The following is a 24,361-nucleotide window of genomic DNA, read 5'->3' on the forward strand; positions in this document are numbered from 1 at the left end:
CAGTGTTGGTGTCAGGAGGAAAAAGAAACCTCTCAGAGAGTCGAAAAATCAGAAAATGGAAACACAATCCTTCTCACACCCCAGATAGTTAAGATAAGATACATAGATTGGTATATAGATACACTTGTATATTTACTCTTTTTTCAAACACATTTACAAACACAAATACTTTGAGATTATAGCATACAGACATTTTCATTGTCAATACATAGTTTTCTTTAATGGACTAAGATGTCATTTTATTAATACATATAAATTACCTAATGTCAATTATTATATTTCAAGATAGTATGAAGAGTCATTTTGGTGTCTTATAAGTGTAACATCTTGGACAAACTATACTGAGAAAATATCTCACTCAAAGTTGTAGCAAAAAGTAGTAGATTATGACTGCCCATAATACTTTTTATTTTCTTTCCAGCTAAAAAGAGACCTAAGATAATGAAAATTTTTATAAAATACATCTAATAATATGAAAAAGCAGTTATTACCTAAAATATGGAGTTTCTGTGCTCCAAACTAGCTTTTAAAGTTTCTTTTATTTATTAAACCAAGTTTCATTGGAACAAAACTTTCAATTTATTTGAAATGGAATACACAAGAGGAATTTGGATGACTGAATCTTTGGATAAGCTGAGATAGTGTATTAATCAAAAGAGACAAAAGGAACATAAATCAAATTCCTCATATAAACTAAAATCAATAGGATTCTGTCAGGCTGAATTAAGGAATACTGTATTATTAACTTCAAATATTTTCTTGTGTGGTTAAATGATTTTATTTATTTTTATCTGAGTTCATTTTTTCTTGTACATAAGAATCTAAAGTCATATAATTGTTGAGCACAGAGAGACACCCAAACAATACATGGGTTGGAGTGCAAACTCATTTGGAATAAATACTGCATTTTCTTCATCTTCAGTTCAATACAGTACTTGCACAAGTGCACCTAATTTTTAAAATTTAATTGAATTAAAAATAAGGAAACTATGTCCCAACAAGTTAAACAACTTATCCAGTGACTAATAGGGACTTAGGTATAGTTGGGCTTTAGAGTTTATTTTTTAATCCTAAACAATAGTAATAGTAGTATGCCATACTTCCTCTCTCATTATGAATTTCTTTAATTATTGAAATGTATTGGGTATGGCAGTTTTTATCTAGAAAAATTTTATAGTGGTATGGGTTTATTTATATTTGGGTTTCCTTATGAAAATGTCCATGAAGAATAGGACAAATAAAGTAAAGAATATGTCAAGTAGTGGGTGTCTGATATACACTAAGTAAATGGAAGTGGCTATGATAAACTGAACAACTCAAGTCCTCTCTAAATAAGGTTTCTGCCTCTCAATTTGAGGAAATCTTAGATATCTGTTTATCAGTATTGGAGGTGGGTCAAGAAACTATATCTTGCTCAATACTCAAAACAGAACCAAGGCGGAGTTTGGGTGTCATTACAGGAAAGACTCAGGGATACCTAAGACAAAACCCCAACCCCAAGACCCAGGAACACAAAATCTGTCTAAGATGATGGAAGAGCCAAGGGAGTAGAGAAGCCCTCCCTTGAACACAGATGTTTATAGCATTTTTATTCATAATTGCTAAAACTTGGAAGCAACCAAGATGCCCTTTAGTAAATGCATGAATAAACTGTGGTACATCCAGACAATGGAGTGTTATTCAGCACTAAAAAGAAATAAGCAATCAAGTCATGAAAAAAACATGAATAAACCTTAAATGCATATTACAAAATGAAAGGAACCAATATGAAAAGTCAGTATATTATATGATTCTAATATGTGACTTCCTGGAGAAAGCAAAACTATGGGGACAGTAAAATGATCTGTAGTTGCCAGGGAGGAGGTAGAGGAGGGAGGGATGAATAGGCAGAGCAGAGAGGATTTTTAGTGCAGTGACAATACTCTATGATATATAATGATGAATACATGCCTCTAAAAATTTGTCTAAATCCATAATACGGATTCACCAAGAGGGAACAATAACACAGATTATTGACTTTGGGTGACTATGTGTCAAAGTAGGTTCATCAGCTATAATTAATGTAACACTCTAGAAGGGGATGTTGATAATGAGGGAGGCTATGCATGTGTGACGGCAGGTTTATGTGCAGAATCTCTGTACTTTTCCCTCAATTTTGCTGTGGGAATATATGTAGGAAGTAATAAGGATTTTTAAAACTAAAAAAATAAAGAAAGAAAGAAATTAATAAGAGAAGCTCATCGGTCAGAAGTATTATCAAGGAAGCTACATAGATGTATAGAAAGAAATGAGCAGAGCTAGAAAAAGAAAAATACATAAATAATTATAATCGATATATTCTTTAAATATACTATAAATGATAAGCTACACAAATACTATAAATATGTATTATGGGATTTATACACATGTAAAAATAAAAGGTATGCCAACAACAGTACCAGGAATGGATGGCTCTAAAATTCTTATACTGTATGGAAATAATATAGTATTATTCAAAATTGCACTATAATTACCTCAGAACAGTTTTTGTCAGATGAATATGATTACTCCTCCACCTCCTGACACACCCACATACACTACACACTCACACAAACGTACACAGGGTACATTCAGCAATGTCTGAAGACATTTTTGGTCATTGAAATTGAGATGTATTCCTGTGTCTACTGGATATAGTCCAGGGATGTGTTATACATCTTAGAGTACAAAAGATGGACCTTACAACAAAGTGAATTGTCTGACTCAAAAATGTTGTTGGTAATAAGGTGACAAATGCTGTCCAAGAATTATCATCCAAAAAATTTTTTTTCAAGTAACATATATGGAAAACCAATAGTGGTGATAAAATGGAATATGAAAAGTTATGTCCAATAAATCCAGAAAGAAGACAGGAAAAGAGAACAAGAGGAATAAAGAATGGATAGGAAAAACAGAAAACACCTTGTAAAGTGCCAGATTCAAATCCAAATATAATTGCATTATGATGCAATTTAATTGACATTAAATTTGAATGCTTTAAACAACATCTATTTAAATACAGTGATTTTCAGATTGCAAAAGAGAGCAAGACCTAAATCTGTACTATATGAAACTCAATTGAAATGTTAATAGAGATTGGTTAATTTTTTTAAATGTGGAATATGTCCCATGTAAGTATTAATTAAAAACAAAGTGGGCTGGTTATAATAATAACAAGAAAAGTAAAATTACAACAAAAAAATATTATCAGGTATAGAGAGGGGCATTATATGATATAAAATTTAATTAACTTAGTATACCTGGGATCATAAATGTGTATCAGACACAGTTTCAAAATATTGGAACTGAAAATGGTAAAGCAAAATCAGAAATAGGCAAATCTTGGCTAAGTCAGTACCCCACTCATTAACTGATTGCAAAAGCCTATGAAAATTTAGTAAAATATAGATAAAGATAACTTGAACAATACTACAACCAATGTCATCTAACTGGTATTTATACTTCCCACCAAGAACTGGATATGCATTCTTTTTAACTGCACATGGAACATTCACCATGATATGCAGAATTCTAGGACATTAAAAAATCAACAAATTCAAAAAGATATAAATCATACAATCAACTGATGGTATTCAAATAAAAATAAATAAAATCCACTTCTACGTAATGCATGTATCAAATAATATATCACAAGGAAAATTAGAAAATAATGTAAATGAAAATAAAATAAAACTAATATTTGAGGGACTAAGCTAAATTTTGAGAGAAAATTTGTAGCACTAAATGCTTATATTAGAAAACAAAAAGGTCTAAGCTTCTGCATTAGGAAAGTAGAAAAAAAGGAGGGCAAACTAAACCCAAAACAGGCAGAACAAATAAAACAATTAAGATGGGGGGCGCCTGGGTGGCTCAGTGGTTTGGGCTGCTGCCTTCGGCTCGGGTCATGGTCTCAGGGTCCTGGGATCGAGCCCCGCATCGGGCTCTCTGCTCCGCAGGAAGCCTGCTTCCCTCTCTCTCTCTCTCTCTCTCTCTCTGCCTGCCTCTCTGCCTACTTGTGATCTCTGTCTGTCAAATAAATAAATAAAATCTTTAAAAAAAAATTAATATGGGATCAAAAAGCAATGAGATTATCAAGAAACCGGTAAAGAAAGTCAGGAAACAAAACACAGGTTATTTGTAAGACAACAAAATTGATCAGCCTCTAACTAGACTAGGCCAAAAAGGGAAAAAAAAAAGAGAGAGATAGAATACCAATAATATGAAATGTTGGGGGTGGGGAGGAAATGTCACTACAGATTACATAGACATTTACGAATCAAAGTTTTTTATGTTAAAAAATGTGTCAAAAATGTGATGACTTAGATGATAGACATTTTCAGAAAGTCACAAACTACCAAAGATTACACAAGAAGAAATAGATACCCCAAGTTACTTCTGTTTTTAAGTAAATTCCGTTTTTCCTTAAACATTTATGATTTCTGTCCCCCAAAACAATAACAACTCCATGCCAAACGGCTTTACTGATGAATTCAACCAAACATATAAGGAAGAAATCGTATCAATTAAATGGAAGCATCTCTTCATTATATACTTACTTCAAAGGAAAAAAAATCAAAAACTTCACAGCTAAGGAACCCAACTGACATCATTTTAACCAAGGGACTGATTAAAGTTAATATTATCAGTAATAGGACAAATCCACACAAAGCGCATCTTCATGTGATGCACCAAGAAGAAAGTATTACTTCTTTACTATTCCTGAAAAAATGTATGTAACAGAATTAAGTCATATTGTACAAGGTAATTATCGTGTTCTATACAAATTTATCAATGTCATGAAACACAAAGAAAAACTGAAGAAATCAATACCTCAATTCAGCATGCCTGGAATGAAATTGACTATTTCTCCCCAAACATGTTATTACATCTGATTTTTAAAATTATAAATAGTGGCAATGCCGCACACCACAGTTCCATAGAAGATCAATCAGAGGATGACATTTTATTGACCGTCTTATTCATTAACATCTAAGTTTATGAATTACTAAATTCTGCTAATTTTACTTCTGAAATATTATTCAAATCCACTCTTCATATTTTTATTTATTTTTATTTTTTAAATTTAAATTCAATTAATTAACATATAGTGTGTTAATTTCAGAGGTAGAGTTCAGTGATTCATCAGTCTTACATAACACCTAGTGATTGTTATATCACATGCCCTCCTTAATGTCGCTGACCCAGTTACCCCATCCCTAACCCACATGCCTCCAGCAACCCTCAGTTTGTTTCCTATCTTTAAGAGTCTCTTGCAGCTTGTCTCCCTATCTGATTTTGTCTTGTTTTATTTTTCCCTCCCTTCCCCCATGATCCTCTGTTTTGTTTCTTAAATTCCACATGTGAGTGAAATCATATGGCAATTGTCTTTTTCTGACTGACTTATTTCACTTAGCATCTATCTACGTCTAGCTCTATTACGTCATTGCAAATGTCAAGATTTCATTTTTTTAATGGCTGACTATATATATATATATGTATGTATGTATCACATCTTCTGTATCTGTTCATTCATCAGTGGACATCTGGACTCTTTCCATAGTTTAGCTATTGTGGACATTGCTGCTATAAACATTGGGATGCAGATGCCCCTTCGCATCACTATGTTTGTTTGTATCTTTGGGGTAAAAACCTAGTAAAGCAATTGTGGGGTCTTAGGGTAGCTCTATTTTCAACTCTCTGAGGAAACTCTAATAATTTTCCAGAGTGGCTATACCAGCTTGCATTTCCACCAGCAGTTTAGGAAGGTTCTCATTTTCTCAGCATCCAAACCTGTTGTTTCCTGACTGGTTAGTTTTAGCCATTCTGACTTATGTGAGGTGGTAGGTATCTCACTGTGGTTTTGATTTGTATTTCCCTGATGTCAAGTGATGCTGAGCACTTTTTTTCTTTAAGATTATTTTTTTAAATTTATTTATTTGACAGACAGATCACAAGTAGGCAGAGAGTCAGGCAGAAAGAGAGGAGGAAGCAGGCTCCCTGCCGAACAGAGAGCCCAATGCGGGGCTAGATCCCAGGACCCTGGGATCATGACCTGAGCCGAAGACAGAGACTTTAACCCACTGAGCCACCCAGTCACCCCTGTTGAGCACTTTTTGATATGTCTGTTGGCCATTTGGGTGTCTTCTTTGCAGAAATGTCTGTTCATGTCTTCTGCCCATTTCTTTGTTGGATTATTTATTCTTGGGTATTGAGTTCATTAAATTCTTTATTGATTTTGGATACTAGCCCTTTATCCAATATGTCATTTGCAAATATCTTCTCCCATTCTAACAGTTGTCTTTCGGTTTTGTTAACTGTTTCCTTTGCGGTGTCAAAGCTTTTGATCCTGGTGAAGTCCCAATAGTTCATTTTTGCCCTCGTTTCCCTTGCCTTTGGCAGTGTTTCTAGGAAGAAGTTGCTGCAGCTGATGTCAAAGAGGTTGCTACCTGTGTTCTCCTTAAGGATTTTGATGGATTCCTTGATCACATTGACGTCTTTCATCCATTTTGAGTCAATTTTTGTGTGTGGTCTAAGGGAATGTTTGTGGCTGTCCAATTTTCCCAACACCATTAGTTGAAAAGACTGTCTTTTTTCCATAAAATATTCTTTATTGCTTTGTCTAAGATTAGTTGACCATAGAATTGAGGGTCTATTCCTGAGTTCTCTGTTCTGTTCCATTGACCTATGCGTCTACTTTTGTGCGAGTACCATACTGTCTTGATGATTACAGCTTTATAATAGAGCTTGAAGTCAGAATCGTGATGCCATCAGTTTTGGTTTTCTCTTCCAACATTCCTTTGGCTATTAGGTTCTGTTCTGTTTCCTAACAAATTTTAGGATTATTTGTTCCAGCTCTGTGAAAAAAGTTGATAGTATTTTTAAAGGGATTGCATTGAATGTATAGGTTGCTCTAAATATTATAGGCATTTTTACAATATTTGTTCTTCCAGTCCATGAGCATGGAATGTTTTTCCATTTCTTTGTGTATTCCTCAGTTTCTTTCATGAGTGTTCTATAGTGTTCAGAATAAAGATCCTTCACTTCTGGTTAGGTTTATTCCTAGGTATCTTATGGTGTTTGGTGCAGTTGTAAATGGGTTCGACTCCTTAATTTCTCTTTCTTCTATTTCAGTTAGTGTTAGTGTATAGAAATGCAACTGATTTCTGTGCATTGATTTTATATCCTGCCATTTTGCTGAATTCCTGTATGAGTTCTAGCCATTTGGGAGTGGAGTCTTCTGGGTTTTCCACATAGAGTATCATGCCATCTGCAAAGAGTGAGAGTTTGACTTTTTCTTTGCCAATTTGGATGTCTTTTATTTGTTTTTGTGTTTGATTGCTGAGGCTAAGACTTCTTACTACTATGTTGAACAACAGGGGTCATAGTGGACATCCTTGCATTGTTCCTGACCTTAGAGGAAGATCTCTGTTTTTCCCAATGAGAATTATATTCACTGTCGGCTTTATATATATGACTTTTATGATATTGAGGTATGTTCCCTCTATCCCTACACTGTAAGAGTTGTGATCAAGAATGGATGCTGTACTTTGTCAGATGCTTTTTCTACATCTATTGAGAGGACCTTATGGTTCTTGTCCTTTCTTTTATTAATGTAGTGTATCACATTGATTGATTGATATTCAGATGTTGAATAAGCTTGCAGCCCAGGAATAAATCTCACTTGGTTGTGAGGAATATTTCTTTTAATGGACTATTGGGTCCTGTTGGCTAGTATCTTGGTGAGAATTTTGGCATCCATGTTCATCAGGGATATTGGTCTATAATTCTGATTTTTGCTGGGGTCCTTGTCTGGTTTTGGGATCAAAATAATGCTGGCTTCATTAAAAGAATTTGGAAGTTTTCTTTCCATTTCTATTTTTTGAAGCAGCTTTTGAAGAATAGATATTAATTTTTCTTTAAATGTTTGGTAGAATTCCCCTGGGAAGCCATCCAGCCTTGGGCTCTTGTTTAATGGGAGATTTTTAATTACTTCTTCAATTTTTTTGCTAGTTATGGGTCTGTTGAGGTTTTCTATTTTTTTCCTGTTTCAGTTTTGGTAGTTTACATGTTTCCAGGAATGCATCCATTTCCTCCAGATTGCCTAATTTGTGGGCATATAAGTTGCTCATAGCATGTTGTTATATTTGTTTGTATCTTTTCAATGTGGGCTGTGATTTCTCCTCTTTCATTCATGATTTTCTTTATCTGGGTCCTTTCTCTTTTCTTTTTGATAAGTTTGGCCAGGATTTTATTGATCTTATTAATTTTTTTTAAAGAGCCAGTTTCTAGTTTTGTTGATCTGTTCTACTGTTCTTTGGGGTTCTATTTCATTGATTTCTCCTCTAATCTTTATTAATTCTCTTCTTCTGCTGGTTTGGGGTTTATGTGTTGTTTTTTCTACATATCCTTTAGGGGTAAGTTTAGGTTGTGTATTTGAGACCTTTCTTGTTTAGCCAGTGATCTATTCTGAGCCTCTAACTCATTGTTTTTAAGAATTTGTGAATATTTTAAATGTGTTCAAGGCATAATTTTCCTTCCCTTTGAATTCCCAATATGAATTTCCCAATATGCCTTTATCTGGAAAGCAAATGCTGATGAGAAAAATTTGATTTGACTCTATAAAATTATATTTATTTCCTTTATTTGCCTTAGTATTTTTGAAGAACCTTTCTCTTCTTCCTCCTACTCCTCTTCACCATTTTATCAACATATATCAATAGCAATAATAAAATAATAATAATAATATATAATAATAATAATAATATTAAGTACCTTTTATGGGTAAGAACTCATTTTAGGTGTTTTACAATGTTCTTCTGTCACTAAACTATTACTACAATGAATGGCATGATGAAATGAATATTATCAAATTCAATTTATCAATAAGAAATTGAGAACCAGAGATATTAGATAATTTATCCAAGGTTTTATTGTTAATAAATGGAGAAACCTGGATATGTGGAAAGAAAAGTTGGACTTCAAACCACATTTTATAGGTCTGTATTTCCAGAATACATTTCCAGAATAGATTTAATTAAAAACAAACAAACAAATTCATGTATATTGAGGATTTTCAAGTGAACATTTTATTATAAAATGGTATAGAATTTTAGAAGGCTGAGTCCAAAATTACAAAAGCAGAATGTAAGGAAAGAAACAATTTATTAAACTATATAGAATCTAAATTTGAGTCTCTGTCCATGACAACACTATCTAGCCTTACACTTCTCTCATGCAGTGGATCTCTCTGTGGCTCAGATTTTTTCCTCTTTCAAAGAGGAAAACATTGTTTACCTGCATGAGTTTTGTAAAGATGATAGTTGTTGCCGTTATTTCAACACAAAATTTTAAACCAAGAAAGTACCGGAAGATGTTAGTAAACTATGTGAACTTAATATATATATATATATATATATATATATATATATATATATATATATGGTTTAAAACAGGGTCAAAGTTAAAATTTTTTAATTTACTTCCCAAAAAAGTCATTCAACTAGCTTTTCACAAGGTGATTTTTCTGAAGTATTATATATCAATACATACTAAGAAATCAATTAAGAGACTTCTAATCTGGACAAGATCGTTTACAGTTGTTTTTCCCTGCATCTCTCCTCTAAGGACAACTTTATACCCTGGAAATGGTATGAGATGAACTCTGAAGAATGGTAAGAAGGACACTGGGATTGGGGGAAAAACACAGCAGCAGCAAGGCATCTTGGTTCCCCACCCAACAGAAGAAGGCCACCCAGACCCAGCATTTCTCAAATCTAAACTGGCAACAGAAGGCAAGTCATTTCTCCCCAAACAGAATTCCCTCTGACAAAAGCAGGGAAGCATAATACTACTAAAAAAAGATGGCCAATTGGAAACCCTACCCCAAATAAATAGCCAGGAGAGGTTTCTCATTTCCCACTAGGCCTGAAACTCCCCTTATCCACCAAGAGGTAACCAACTGGGCAGGCAGAGTTGGAAGGAGAGCCAATATACTGCAGGTGGTCTGGTTCAGGAAGCCTTATTGTACCTGCTGTACCCACATTCACCCTCTCTGCCCAGCAAAGGGGAATGGGCAACTGGAAATGGGAAAATGGATGTAGCCACAGTAAGTGGCCTTCCTTCAGGAAGTCTTTTTGCTTCAGTGGAACCTAGATTCTTTCTTTCTGCAAGAGTCACTGGGTTGGGCTAGTGGGATAAAGAACCCAGCTACATCAAGGGCTCAGTGTGAGAAGCACCTATATCCCTGCAGGCACAAGACTTTCCTCTTCCATCCAGAAATACCCTGGAATAGAGGAATCCCCATAGGACAGTCCCACAATACCTTCCCGGCTGAGAGATACCTGGCAGCCAGGACTAAGAAAATTTCTTCCCCTGCTGAGGCAGCACAAACAGGAAATAGCTTGGAGACACTGTAGCAACAGCTGAACCAGATTGATCAAAATAATACCACAAAGGCTCTGATAATTAAATTCACATTGGTACCAAAGTCCACAAATATGGACCAAGCCCCATGTGTTAAATCTGTCCCCTAAAATTAAAAAAAAATAAAATGTCAAATAGACCCCAGATTCTCCTAATATAAGAGACAGAAGGTCTAGGATACAATTAAAAAAAAAAATCACCCATCATAGCAAGAACCAAGAAAAAGCAACTTGAGTAAAAAAAGGCAATCAATCGATGCCAACACCAAAATATATCATATGTTGGAATTAGCTGACAAGACTTTTAAGGCAGCTGTCATATAAAAATATTTCAACAGACTATTATAAAAACTTGAAACAAATTAAAAAAAATAGGAAATCTCAACAAAGAAATAGAAGCCATAAAAATAAACCAAATTGAAATTATAAAACTGAAAAATGTAATGAATAAAAAATCTTGGATGGGCTCAATTGTAGAGTGGAGATGATAGACAATAGCATGAGTGAACAATATAATTGATGCAATCTGAAAAATAGAAAATAAATAGAAACAACAGCAACAAAAACATAAGCAGAGACTCAGGGACCCCTGAAACATAATGAAAGGTTCAATATTTGTATCACTGAAATCCTAGAAGAATAGGAGAAAGAAATTTGGACTGAAAGAGCATTTTAAAAAATGATGGCTGAAAACTCCCCAAATTTGGTAAAAGACAAACCTACAGATAAGAAGCTGAACAAATTTTATACAGGCAAACCCAAAGAAATCATGTCAGGACACATCATAACTGAACATTTAAAAACTAAAGAAAAAGAAAAAGAATTGAAAACAGCCAAGATGGATGGCATATTACCCATAGGGAATACCATTTTGGATTAGAGTGGATTTCTCATCTGAACATGTGCAGTCCAGAAGAAAGTGCCACAATATTTTCTAAGTACTGAAAGAAGATGACTGTGGTTACTAATCTTATAATATCTGGTAAAACTATAATTTAGGAATAAAGAGGAAATAAAGACATTCTAAAATGAAGCAAAACTAAATTTGTCACTTGCAGACAGACAGATTGGCCAAATGAAGTTTTTCAAACAGTAAGGAAACCATAAAAGAAGGAGTCATGGAACATCAAGAAGAAGGGACAGTGGGGAGAGAGAAAATAGGGCTACATACAATAAGCCATTCTTTTTTTCCCAAGATTTATAAATCACATATGATGATTGAAACAAAAATTATAATACCATCTCATATTCAAAACAATGATATTTAAAATTGAGACCTAAATGGAAGTGAGATTTCCACACTTCACTTGAACTGGTGTAATGTTGATGCCCGTAGCCTGCTATAAGTCACATATATGTATTTTAATACTCAGAGTAACCACTATGGAAACTATACCAAGGGATACTCTCAAACACATTTTAAATAAATCAAGATGGAATCTTAAAAAATATCTCTACAACCCTACAGTAAAGCAAGAAGAGAATAATGTGGTATAAGAACCAAGAGCAACAATTAGAAAGCAAATAAAGTAGCAGATTGAAACTCTGATATATCAATAATTATCTTAAATGTAAATGCTCTAAATACAACAATCAAAAGACAGATTGGCAGAATGCACATAAAAGGATGACTTGAACTATATGCATGTTTTTTCAGCAAAGGGCTAAGAGCAGGTTTGAAGTGGTTATCCTTTAAAGAACCAGCTTGTAAGACTGGCCCCTACCTGATGTCTGAAAAACTTGGTTTTCTCTAATAAAAATGTCCCTCTGTGCTCAAACTATGTAAACAATATGGTCTGTACCAAACATCTGCTTTTTTGAGGGGTGGGAGGAGACTGGAATTTTGGTACACACCCAGCAAAAGATGCCTGCATGACCAGTTGCCAATAAAAAAACTCTGGGTGCTGAGTTTCTAAGGAGGTTTCCTGCTGGAAAACTTCCCACACTTGTTACCATAACACTTTGAGGAACTAACCAGTGTGTTACTCCACTGGGAGAGGACTTTTCTTCAAGAGCTGCACCTGATTTTTTTCTGGATTTTACTTTGTGACTTTCCCTTTGATGAATAAACGCTTTGCTCTAATATATCATAGCTGTGAATCTGACTATATGCTGAATCTTGTGGATACTGCTAACAAATCATCACATAAAGGTATAGTGTTGAGACACCTGGACACATGCTGCTTATGAGAAATGAGCTCAAATTCAGCAACAGAAGTAATTTGAAAGTACAGATCTCTCTCTCTCTCTCTCTCTACACACACACACACACACACACACACCTCATGCAAACATTAAGCAAGAATAGCAGGAATAGGTATATTAACATATAATAAAGTAGATTTCAGAGCAAAAAAGTATGAGAGACAAAGAGGGTCATTACATATTGATGAAATAATTAAAATACCAGGAAGTCATATGAACCTAAACATAAACACATCAACCATTGTGAGAAACTGGGCAAAATATTCAAGAAATCTCTCTGTATATTTTCTGTAACTGCATGCAGATACACAATTATCTCAATAAAAGTTTTAATTAAAACTAGAATATAAAAGTCAGTCCAGAAGGCATGTCATGAAAAATATTTTGGGTTGGAAATCCTTGCTCAGTTAGTGTTACAAAGAAATAACTTGATTCATTTTCTTTTTTTCATTTTCTTATAAGAATAATGCTGGGTTCACCTGCAGTGAATTTGTCCCCCCACCCCAACTCAAAATTTTAGGATTTCCTGTGTATCTAAGTTTTGATAATTTTTCATTCACTGTGTTTGATTCGGGCCTCCGTAATGTGAAAGTATTTAAGAAATTTTCTTGTATCGATACTATTGTTATTATTAATAATTTTCTCTGACCTTTCTAATAGTTGAAAATTTTTTTAATTTTTTATTTTTTATAAACATATATTTTTATCTCCAGGGGTACAGAGTGACTCTTAATCTCATAGTTGAAATTTTTTTATCTTTTATCTTTTATGTGATATTTTTACTTAAATTTGTTTTTATGTCTTACATTTAGGGAGATTTCTTCAAACATATTTTTTAGTCTTTTTATATTTTGCTTTTAGTTTCCAGGAAACTTATTTTGTAACTATTTCTTTTTCATAGTACCTTTCTTACTGGATGCAATATATACATATATATGTATATGTGTAGACGCAAATATATATTCTCTCACTCTATCTGAAAATTTAAATTAGAATTTTGGTTTGTGTTATTTAGTTTTATTTATTTTTTTCTGTTTCCTAATTTTTATCTGCTTCAGAATTGGTTTTCTTTTGTTTATCTTGGTCTTTGTCTTTCATGTTAGGATCTTATGACAGTTAATTTTTCATATTTAAGTGAGCCAAATAAAGGTTGATTTACAGATATGTATACTTGTGTGAGTTTTGTCATCTGGAGAATCTATCTTCTGGATGAGGATTAGGCACAAGGTCATTTTGCTAGGGAACACTTAAATGCAAGAATAGGAATGGAGGCACTAATGCCCATTAAGTCATCCTAATGCCAAGTAAGTCATCCCCAATTTAGTTTTATTTAAAGCAATGAAACCTAATTTTAGATTGTCCCAGTTGTGTGGTGGAACTGTAGACAGGCAGGGACAACCATTCCTATGAACTTGTAATCGACACTACTTTGCACTCCTGCCTTTGTAGCCTGGCAAGGCAGTTCAGCTAGCTCATCAGTTACAACCCTTTTTGCTTGTCAACTAAACTGTGGCTTTCTCATATCATCAGTCAATACTATGTCTACTGTTTTCTGTCTTCTAGAAATTTACTAGCATTTCTCATTTTTTACGGCCTCCATTTGGTATTTTTATTGTAGTGGTTTATACTAGTTAGTATTTTACCATTATTTTAATGATGTGTCCAGATAAAGAGGAAATATGCATTTGTGTTGTCTGCAATTTTCAAACATTGGTCACCATTAAAGTAGTCTTGACATAAAAAATATAACTGTTGTACATTTTACCAATGGTAATTTAAAAATCAATAAAAATTTCTCTTTACCCACAGAAATATAATCAAAAACTAAAGCCATAATTAGATTTTGCCAAGCTAACAAATAATTAAATCATGGATTTCTTCTGCTTTACAATTCATGTTTCATGTGATTTTTAGCTACTAGCTTTTTGTGATTAAAATAAGTAAATTCATTTTCTTCCAAAGTGTTTTAAAATCCTAACTAGAAAGAGCTTTGTTTATTTATAGAAAAGTGCTTTCCTATATTGTATTTTACTAAGTCAATGCTAGGCATGCAGTATTCAATCAATTAATACTTCTTTGTAGAAAAGCACAACTGTGATTTTTAATGTGCAGTGATGTGCAGTTTTGTGTTCTTTGAATCTCAGTTGGTTTTCCAGCATCATCCCTCCCACCCCAAAATCAATCTCCCTTCCAACCTTGTCATAAGTTTCACTGACAGTAAAGTCACTCATCTCATTGGAGCAGAAAAGTAAAAGCAGAATCATTGTTTGGAACTACTGGCACATTGTACATTTATTTCATTTAGCTCAAGAACCAAAACATCTAAGTCATCTTAACCATGCCCATAATAGCAAAATATCTTCTGAACCCTTCAATCTCTTAACAGCTACAAAATTTCAATTATGTACTTTTTTCCCCCTTCTTCCTGACATCCTATTTCTCACTGAAGCCATTTTGCATAACTGTGTTCCTGATTAGAAGATGGAAACAAAGGCAATGATGAGAATAATAACCGAGGAGTATACTTAAAAATACACTCCTGATTTAACCACTTTTCGTGAAGGCTTATGGTAACATATAAATTTATTTATCATTTGGAGAGCTACTATTAACATTTAATTAACAGTGAAGGAAGGGGAGAACAGAAATTTTGTGTTAAGGCAGCTTGACTTTGAGTAACTAAACACTGACATGGTAGCTTTCTCTTATTTCTCTTCATAGTTACAAAAAAAAAAAAAAAAAGGAGGGGGGGGAAGTGAGGTTTCTCAAAAAAAAAAAGTGTAAGGCAAAACAGTAAGTTAATATAATCTTGTAGTTATAAAATCACTGTGAAGAACTAACTCTCTAAGTAAGCCTTAAACCAGGGAATGGCTTATTTTCCATGGTGTGGATTATAAAAAAATAAAATCCTAATTTAATTTTATCTTGCCAGTAGACCTTATAGTTTGGAGGAATCAGAGTGGGGTAGGAAAAGTGTCTAGGTTATTCTAATATTTCTTAAGATTATTCTTTTTTAAAAACATTTATTTATTTATTTTAGAGAGAGAGAAAGAGTGTGAAGGGGGGGACACGGCAGAGGGAGAGGGAGAGAATCTCAAGCAACACCCATCTGAACACATAGCCCAATGTAGGGCTCAGCCTCACAAACCTAGGATTGTGACCTGAACCAAAACCAAGATTCAGGTGCCTAACTGACAGAGCGGCCTGGTGCCCCAGGGCTTTTATTCTTATTTCTTAACTACAACAACTAATGAATAGTTGTTATTTTTGGCATTATCTCTGTTTTTATATCTAGAAATTTTATTTCTTGCTCAGGTAATAATTACACTAAAGCCTCTTGTTTTCATATAAACTGTGTTTTATTCAGAGGGGCCAGCTACTATTAATAAACAATCCTAAAGTATATTATCCTAAAGTATAATATACAAAGAGAAAAGTATAATATACTTTAGGATAATATAAAGTAGTATCCTAAAGTATAATATAATAAGAATTTATTTCTAACTAATATCACAGTCCTAATCATGGGGCTTTGCTCCACTGTGTTATTCAGGGGATCTTTCTTTCATCTGGTTTTGGTTTTGTTTTGTTTTTTTAAATACATCTTTGAAAGTGGTTGAGGGGAAGAAGGGAAGTAGCTGTTTTGATCATTAACATCGTTCTTAAAATAGTTTATTTCTTATTTCAATCTGATAATCAGGATAGCCAAAAATCTAGCTCTGTAACAAAATGCTAAAATTCTAAATATGCTTTTTTTTTTTTTTTCTCAGCTGTATTTTCAGTGTCAGGCCATGGTCAGCAGGATTATGAACTTTCTCCCTTTATTCATTTAAAAAGGGAAGAAAAGGGATGGGAAGGGATAGGAAGGGATGGGAAGGGAGAAGGAAGGAAGGATGGAAGGGATGAAGGGAGGGAGAGAGGAAACAGAAAAGAAAAGAAAAAGAAGGTAAGAAATAAGAAAAAAGGAAGGGAGGGAGGAAAAGAAGAAAAGAGAAAAAAGAAAAGAAAAGAGAAGAAACCAGTCTAGGCCAGCTTCATGGGCTTACAACCTATGTAGATGGAGAAGTCTCCCCAGTCAAAAAGGCACTGTGCTCAGTTCTGCTTTTGACATCCTGAAATTTTTAAATATTTTGTCTGGTGTCATATAAGGTAAGTCAAAGGGCAGGTGGAGCAAGTGCCCAGAAAGAGCTTTGATGTACCATATGTGTGCCTCTTCCTTTTCCTAGCAGCACCTTTCAATTCACACATTGTTCATAGTGCCCAGGGAACACAGAATCATTCCTGTTAGCCGGGAGAGGAGTCAAGATGGCAGAGAAGTAGCAGGCTGAGACTACTTCAGCTAGCAGGAGATCAGCTAGATAGCTAATCTAAAGATTGCAAACACCTGCAAATCCATCGGCAGATGGAAGAGAAGAACAGCAATTCTGGAAACAGAAAAACAACCACTTTCTGAAAGGTAGGACTGGCGGAGAAGTGAATCCAAAGCAACGGGAAGATAGACCCCAGGGGGAGGGGCCGGCTCCCGGCAAGCGGCGGAGCAATGGAGCACAAAATCCTGACGGAGCATATTTTCCTGGGGTTGTTGCCACCCTTTTAGTATTTTACTTGCTCCTTCATATACTCTTATCTGGACAAAATGACAAGGCAGAAAAATTCACCACAAAAAAAAGAACAAGAGGCAGTACTGAAGGCTAGGGACCTAATCAATGCAGACATTGGTAATATGTCAGATCTAGAGTTCAGAATGTCAATTCTCAAGGTTCTAGCCGGGCTTGAAAACGGCATGGAAGATATTAGAGAAACCCTCTCGGGAGATAGAACAGCCCTTTCTGGAGAAATAAAAGACCTGAAATCTAACCAAGTTGAAATCAAAAAAGCTATTAATGAGGTGCAATCAAAAATGGAAGCTCTCACTGCTAGGATAAATGAGGCAGAAGAAAGAATTAGCAATATAGAAGACCAAATGACAGAGAATAAAGAAGCGGAGCAAAAGAGGGACAAACAGCTACTGGACCACGAGGGGAGAATTTGAGAGATAAGTGACACCATAAGATGAAACAACATTAGAATAATTGGGATTCCAGAAGAAGAAGAAAGAAAGAGGGGAGCAGAAGGTATACTGGAGAAAATTATTCCAATATGGCAAAGGGAACAAGCATCAAAATTCAGGAGTTGCAGAGAACACCCCTCAGAATCAGTAAGAATAGGTCCACACCCCGTCAACTAATAGTAAAATTTACAAGTCTTAGTGACAAAGAGAAAATCCTGAAAGCAACCCAGGAAAAGAAGTCTGTAACATACAATGGTAAAAATATTAGATAGGCAACTGACTTATCCACAGAGACCTGGCAGGCCAGAAAGAGCTGGCATGATATATTCAGAGCACTAAACGAGAAAAACATGCAGCCAAGAATACTATATCCAGCAAGGCTATCATTGAAAATAGAAGGAGAGATTAAAAGCTTCCAGGACAAACAAATCAAAACCACAAGGAGATATCACCTCACACCAGTCAGAATGGCTAAAATTAACAAGTCAGGAAACAACAGATGCTGGCGAGGATACGGAGAAAGGGGAACCCTCCTACACTGTTGGTGGGAATGCAAGCTGGTGCAACCACTCTGGAAAACAGCTTGGAGGTTCCTCAAAATTTTGAAAATAGAACAGCCCTATGACCCAGCAATTGCACTACTGGGTATTTACCCTAAAGATACAAACGTAGTGATCTGAAGAAGCACGTGCACCCAAATGTTTATAGCAGCAATGCCCACAATAGCCAAACTATGGAAAGAACCTAGATGTCCATCAACAGATGAATGGATAAAGAAGATGTGGTATATATACACAATGGAATGCTGTGCAGCCATCAAAAGAAATGAAATCTTGCCATTTGTGACGACGTGGATGGAACTAGATCACATCATGCTTAGTGAAATAAGTCAAGCGGAGAAAGACAACTATCATATGATCTCCCTGATATGAGGAAGTGGTGATGCAACATGGGGGGTTAAGGGGGTAGGAGAAGAATAAATGAAACAAGATGGGATTGGGAGGGAGACTAACCATAAGTGACTCTTAATCTCACAAAACAAACTGAGGGTTGCTGACGGGAGGGGGGTTGAGAGAAGGGGGGTGGGGTTATGGACATTGGGGAGGGTATGTGCTTTGGTGAGTGCTGTGAAGTATGTAAACGTGGCAATTCACAGGCCTGTACCCCAGGGGATAAAAATATATTATATGTTTATAAAAAAATTTAAAATTTAAAATTAAAAAAAAAAAAAGAATTCCTGTTAGCCTTCCCAGCTTAGTGGGCCCAGCATTTCTTGGGACCTCTGCATCCTAACTGGATCCTCTAATTCTTGGTAGCAAATGATAAAAGAGAAACATAAGAATTGGGAAGTTTTTAACTTAACTTAATTATTTTGTTTTAGTGTCCATCCCCCAAAGCAGCATATATCATCTCTTTCAATGTCATTGGGCAGGCCCTGGTCCTATAGTTTCAACAGGAACATCTACATAATTTGGGGGCCCAGTAGAAAATGAAACTGTGGGGCCTCTTGGTCAAACATTATTGAGAATTTCATGAACTGTAACAACAGAGCATTAGGCCAAGCACATGCCCTTCTTAAGTGCAGATCATCCAAGACTGTATAGTCCACATGCTCTTGTAGATGGGAATCTGAGAAATGTGGTTCTCAACTGTTGTAACCTAGTGATGGATTTTGTAAGTATATTACCAAACAAAGGATGCTACAACAAATTGCTACAAACATAGTGGCTTCAATAATACAGATTTATTATTTTATAGTTCTGAAGGACAGACGTATGAAATGAATTCCACTGGGCTAAAATCAAACTGTTGGCAGAACTGTGTTTCTTCCTGGAGTTTCTAGGGAAAATCTATTTGCCTTTTCCAACTTCTAGAGACCAGTGCATTCCTTGGCTCATAGGCTATTCTTCCATCTTCCAAGTTTTCATCTTTCTCGTGATCCTTCTCCAGTCATATCTCTTTCTGACCATAGTTGGGAAAGATTATAAGGACCCATTTGATTCTATTTGCCTACCTGGATAATCCAGAACAATCTCTTCACTTTAAGGCCTTTAATTTGATCACATTTGCATGGCCCTTTTGCCAAGTAAAGTAACATACTTACAGGTCCAGGAGATGAGGGCATGTATCACTTGGAGAGCCAATATTCTGCCACCACAACAAGCTTATGGCATTGTTTCCATTACAGCTTGCTAGCTCATGAGAGTTAGTATAAATTATTTCTTTAATGAATTCTACCCAAAGAAGTTGAGTTTCTGAAAGTGATTAGTTCTGTTTAAGACAGTATTTCATCATGGAAACTATGGCTCCTCTGATGGTTCTGGTACTCTTTCCTTTGTACATTCTCCCTAAAATGTTTTCCTTTTCAAGATCAGATGACTGCTATTTTTTTTTTTTAAGAATGCCTGTGAAATCACTAAGTCCTAGATCTATTTCTCTACCTTTGTTGTGCCTAATCTTATTTCTGAAAAAAAATAAAAATAAAAAATAAAAAAGCAAATAAACAAAACCCCCCACAAAACTCCAGCTATCTGAATTACACAAAGATTGACTTACTGAAGTGGAATCAGGATGGGAGAAAAAGATGGAAAAGTGTGTGTATATATCCTAAGTCCAAGAGTTAAATCTTGTACCCAAAAGTATTTTCTTAAAATAATCTCTTTTCTTTATGTTAAATGCAGTTGTTTTGAATTCTGATAAAAATGTAGCCTGCCAACTTATGCAGAGATTTTTTAAATCAGTTCATTTGGTGCCCCTCAAAAGCAATAAAAATTCCAGTAACTTTCTTCTCATTTTTTAATTAGTAGCAGTAAAATTTGTGAGATGTTTAAGGGCATGTGCAGACAATGTAGTGGGGTTACAGGGAGAGGAATACCTCATTTTTATTCTTCATTGGGCAACTTTGATTTAGTTCAAATACTTCTGAAAGAATGAAAGTCCCACTTGAATGCCTTCTGCTTGATTTCTACTATGCTTCATCTCTTGTTTCTTTATTAATAGGAGAATTTAGAGAAAGGATGAGTATTCACATTTAAAAAGGAAGAGAGAAATTAGAGGAGCAGTTCTAGACATTTTATTCTCCCCTCATTTCACCTCACCTGTGTCAGAAATAACAATGGGCACTCTGTAGGACGAGTTCACCAAATACAATCTCTGGTAATGGCTAAAATGTACCTGTAGGAAAAAGAATAAAGATGACCCTCAGGTGCAAGTGACATTAAAGACCATGTTTGCTTATCAAGAAATTTTCATAGCATCAGATTAAAAAAAGGAAAACTTTAATTTGCATAGATTTGTATTAGGATAAATCATTTATATACTTTAGTATTAGACAACTTTCATGAAATTTTGCAATGATGATAACTAACCCTAACATCTTTTATTTTTTTTTAAGATTTTATTTATTTATTTGACAGACATAGATCACAAGTAGGCAGAAAGGCAGGCAGAGAGAGAGGAGGGAAGCAGTCTCCCTCCTGAACAGAGAGACTGATGCGTGGCTCAATCCCAGGACCCCAAGATCATGACCTGAGCACAAGGCAGGGGCTTTAACCAACTGAGCCACCCGGGCGCCCCTAACCCTAAAACCTTAACAGCATATAATCACATTAGTTCGATTCTTGCTTGATATGTCTATGGCTGTCATCTACTTAACCTCTACTTTATATGCCATCACCTTTCAGAGCAGAGTCTAACTAGAGAGCCCCATCAGAAACATGCTATTTTCATGGCAAAAGGAAAAGAGAAAGATAGATTTTTTTAAAAAAAACGATTTTATTTATTCGTTTTATTTTAAAGAGAGAGAGAGTGTGTGCAAGCAGGGGGAGGGGCAGAAGGAGAGGGAGAGAATCTCAAGTAGACTCCATGCCGAGCATGAAGACCAATTAGGGCCCTGAGATCATGACCTGAGCCAAAACCAAGAGTCAGAGGCTTAACTAATTGGCCACCCCAGAACCCCAAGAACAAGATAGTTTGTGGAAACAGACAATAGCACATGAAGCTTCCTCTAAGAATAGACTTGTGCTATGTCTAGCTCATTTTATTGGCTGAAGTAAGCCATATGGACACACTTAACACTGAAGAAAGAAAATACATTTTACCGGGCACCTGGGTATCTCGGTGGGTTGGGCCTCTGTCTTCGGCTGGGGTCATGATCTCAGGGTCCTGGGATTGAGTCCCACATCAGGCTCTCTGCTTAACTGGGAGTTTTCTTGCCCCCCTCACATGCCTCTCTGCCTACTTGTGATATCTCTCTGCATGTCAAATAAACAAATAAAATCTTAAAAAAAATACATTTTACCTACAGTGAGCTAATGCAAGACATATAACAATGTGCCAAGATATGTAAACCTCTAAGACAAAAGGAGAAAGAGATGCAAATGATTTGGAATCACAATGCAGTCAACCACACAAGTAGTAAAAAGGAAGCTATTTTCTTTTTCTTAAACTACTGAGTTCCTTCAATTACATCCCCTATGTTATAAAAGTTACAGAAATTATTATAGTAATTAGAGTAAAAACATTTGTTAATTTTTTATTAATTATTTTTATTAACATATAATGTATTATTTGCCCCAGGGGTACAGTTCCATGAATCATCAGCCTTACACATTTCACAGCACTCACATCACATACCCTCCCCAATGTAGATAACCCAACCACCCTTTCTATACCCCCCTCCCCCCAACAACCCTCAGTTTGATTTGTAAGATTAAATTCTCTTATGGTTTGTTTCCCTTCCAATCCCATCTTATTTCATTTTTTCCTTCACTAACCCCAGCTCCCCCACCCTGACTCTCAAATTACTCATATCAGGGAGATTATATGATAATTATCTTTCTCTGATTGACCTATTTCACTCAGCATAATACCCCCTAGTTCCATCCATGTCATTGCAAAGTCAAGATTTTCTTTTGATGACTACGTAGTATTCCATTTTGTGTGTGTGTGTGTGTGTGTGTGTATACCACATTTTCTTTATCCATTCATCTGTTGATGGACATCTAGGTATCTAGGTTCTTTCCACAGTTTGGCTATTATGGGCATTGCTACTCTAAACATTCGGGTGCACATGACCCTTCAGATCACTGCATTTCTATCTTCAGGATAAATACCCAGTAGTGTGATTGCTGGCTCATAGAGTAACTCTATTTTCAACTTTTTGAAGAATCTCCATGCTGTTTTCCAGAGTGGTTGCACCAGCTTGCATTCTCACCAACATTGTATGAGGGTTCCCCTTTCTTCGCATCCTTGCCAACATCTGTCCTTTCCTGACTTGTTAAGTTTAGCCATTCTGACTGGTGTGAGGTGGTATCTCATTGTGGTTTTGTTGTATACCCCAGATGCTGAGTGCTTTTTCATGTATCTGTTGGCCATCTGAATGTCTTCTTTGCAGACATGTCTGTTCATATCCTCTGCCCATTTCTTGATTGGATTATTTGTTCTTTGGGTGTTGAGTTTGATAAGATCTTTATAGACTTTGGATACTAGCCCTTTACCTGATATGTCATTTGCAAATATATTCTTCCATTCTGTCAGTTGTCTTTTGGTTTTGTTCACTGTTTGCTTTGCTGTGCAGACACTTTTGATCTTGATGAAGTCCCAAAAGCTCATTTCTGCCCTTGTTTCCCTTTCCTTTGGCGATGTTCCTAGGAAGATGTTGCTATGGCTAAGGTCGAAGAGGTTGCTGCCTGTGTTCTCCTCAAGGATTTTGATGGATTCCTTTCTCTCATTGAGATCCTTCATCCATTTTGAGTCTATTTTTGTGTGTGGTGTAAGGAAATGGTCCAGTTTCATTTTTCTGGATGTGGCTGTCCAAGTTTCCCAACACCATTTGTTGAAGAGACTGTCTTTTTTCCTATTCTTTCCTGCTTTGTCAAAGATTAGTTGACCATAGAGTTGTGGGTCTATTTCTGGGCTCTCTATTCCGTTCCATTGATCTATGTGTCTGTTTTTGCACTGGTACCATACTGTCTTGATGATGGCAGCTTTGTAATAGAGCTTGAAGTCCAGAATTGTTATGCCACCAATTTTGGCTTTCTTTTTCAATATTCCTCTGCTATTTGAGGTCTTTTCTGGTTCCGTATAAATTTTAGGATTATTTGTTCCATTTCTTTGAAAGAAATGGATGGGATTTTGATAAGGATTGCATTAAATGTGTAGATCTCTTTAGGTAGCATAGACATCTTCACAATATTTATTCTTCCCATCCATGAGCATGGAACATTTTTCCATTTCTTTGTATCTTCCTCAGTTTATTTCATGAGTAGTTTATAGTTTTCTGAGTACAGATTCTTTGCCTCTTTGGTTAGGTTTATTCCTAGGTATCTTACAGTTTTGGGTGCAATTGTAAATGGGATTGACTCCTTAGTTACTCTTTCTTCTATATTACTGTTGTGTATAGAAATGCAACTGATCTCTGTGCATCAACTTTATACCCTGACACTTTACTGAATTCCTGCACAAGTTCTAGCAGATTTGGAGTGGAGTCTTTTGAGTTTCCCACATAAAATATCATATCATCTGCAAAGAGTGAGTTTGACTTCTTTGCTAATTCAGATGCCTTTTCTTTCTTTTTGTTGTCTGATTGCTGAGGCTAGGACTTCTAGTACTATGTTGAATAGCAGTGGTGATAGTTGACAGCCCTGCCATGTTCCTGACTTTAGGG

The sequence above is a fragment of the Mustela lutreola genome, chromosome 3 (genome assembly GCF_030435805.1).
Source record: "Mustela lutreola isolate mMusLut2 chromosome 3, mMusLut2.pri, whole genome shotgun sequence".
NCBI classification, from domain to species: Eukaryota; Metazoa; Chordata; class Mammalia; order Carnivora; family Mustelidae; genus Mustela; species Mustela lutreola.